The sequence below is a fragment of the Sceloporus occidentalis genome, unplaced genomic scaffold (assembly GCF_023333645.1).
Source record: "Sceloporus occidentalis isolate IW3139 unplaced genomic scaffold, rSceOcc1.0.p SCAF_32, whole genome shotgun sequence".
Lineage (NCBI taxonomy): Eukaryota > Metazoa > Chordata > Lepidosauria > Squamata > Phrynosomatidae > Sceloporus > Sceloporus occidentalis.
The window spans coordinates 8,301,506-8,303,569 of NW_028317012.1; the positions used below are offsets into that span (position 1 = coordinate 8,301,506).

A 2,064-nucleotide genomic window follows, 5' to 3' on the forward strand; every position below is an offset into this window, starting at 1 on the left:
CTGAGTCCCCGGTGCTTAGTCCGTAAAGTCTGTAAAGAATCCCTTCCTCTGTTGTGTTCTTTGTACATTTCTGTTAATGAACAGGTCACAGAAGAGCTTGTTATATTGGCCCTGCATATATTTATATAATGTTATCATATCCCCTCTGAGACGCCGTTTTTCTAGCGTATTTCATTTTAACTTTTTTAGTTTCTCTTCATAGCTAGTATCGCTGGTATCTCCCAATCCCTTTATTAATTTTGTAGCCCTCCTTTGCACTTTTTCTAATTCCATAATGTCCTTTTTAAGGACCGGTGCCCAGAATTAATGCGTATTCAAGGTGAGGTCTTACATTGGTAAGACCTGTAAAGAGGCAAGATAATATCCTCCTCATTTGAATCAATACCTCTTTTTACAACAACCCTCTGCATTCTATCTTTTAGCCAATTTCTGATCCACATACACACATATGCCCCTAAGCCTTTTATGTGGGACCGTATCAGATGCTTAGCAAAGTCCAGATAAAGCACATCTACAGCCACACCCAGGTCTATATTTTTACTAACTTCTTGATAGAATGCCAACTTCCGCTGCAGCCGGAAGGCGGTGCGGTTAGCAGCGGGTGTTGTTTGCGTCCATCGCGCAGACCTTCCCCGGCTGTCAGAGATCAGCCCCGGTGCGGGGAACTCTGATCTCTGACAGTTAGGGAAGGTCTGCGCGATGGACACAGACAACCCCCGATGCTAACCGCACCTCCTTCTGGCAGCAGCGGAAGTTGTCTACGCGAATCGCGTAGAGCGCTACACGCTGGCCGGACTACGCACCGGGGACTCAGAAGCACCGGTAAGTTTGGTGGAGGGAGGGGGAGGGAGTGTTATATGGCGGGCATAAGGCATTTCTGTAGGCAGAGTGCTCTGTGAAATGCCGTTTAACCCCCTTAATGCCACTCTGCCTCCTGAAATGCCTTTTAACCCTCTATATGCCACTCTGCCCCATAATATGCCTTTTAACCCCCTAAATGCCAGAGTGGCATATAGGGGTATAAGGCAATTCTGGAGGCAGAGTGGCACATAGGGGGTCAAAAGGCATATCATGGGGCAGATATTTTTTTTCATATGACAAAAAATTAAAAAAAAAACACATTTTCTCACTTTTATTTGAAAAATCTTTTATTCATCATAAAAAACTACTTTAAAAACCTGCTAAATAGATTCTACTATTTGTCCCAAGTTTAGAAATACCCAATGTTTTTATGTTTTTTTTGCTTTCTTCTGCACGTTATGGGGCAATAAGTACAAGTAGCATTTTGCTAATTCAAAACTATTTTTCTCTGAATCTGGTAATTCTGTCTCCATGTGGTATTTGGGGCATCTTTGAAGCCGGCAAATTAAATTAACCCCACCAACCCATATATTTTGGAAAACTAGACACCCCAGGGTATTTCAGATGCTGATAGTTTAACCCTTTCCATGCACTTTGACCAACCCTTGTCAAAGTTTGCGATAGTAATTGTTTTGGGTGTTTTTTTCAGGTATGAAATTACAGCTCCTGGTATATGTCCTGAGTACATTGATACCCCACATGTATGGGTTTGTCAGATTGTTTGGGGGCAAAGGGGCCACATTTGGAACATGAGCAATTCAGTTTTTCAACTAGGAAGTTTTACATCTGGGTAAAGAAAAATGCTTGTACCCAACTATCAGTAGGGACAGGTTACAAGAAAGCCTGGCCTATCTCCAAGAAGGGATTTGATCTAGCACCTTAAGCGATCCCTCAAGCCATGGAATAGACACAGGGGACACAGGTGGAGCAAATAAAATCTAAAAAATAAAAAATAAAAAAAAATCCAAAAATGGAGCAGGAACAAAAAAAAAAATTTAAAACGGGAAACTGTGTGATACAACTTGAAGCAGTTACCGACAAAGAGTGCAGGTTTTCCAGGGCAATCTGGACAGTAAAATGTGGTGTCCTTTCTTTGCCCCCTGCTGTAGCATACCCTGCATCTCTTTTGGGGATTCTGCTTCTTTGCTGTAGGGGGGATTTTAAAAATAAAATGGGTAGCCCCAATTCTGCTGGCTCCCATCA

At 42.4% G+C, this 2,064-nt stretch overlaps 1 pseudogene; it reads right to left on the minus strand.

Moving 5' to 3' along the window:
• Nucleotides 1–1,663: 1,663 nt before the first annotated feature.
• On the minus strand, nucleotides 1,664–1,789 carry LOC149298611 (small nucleolar RNA SNORA35; annotated as a pseudogene).
• Between the last annotated feature and the right edge of the window lie 275 nt (nucleotides 1,790–2,064).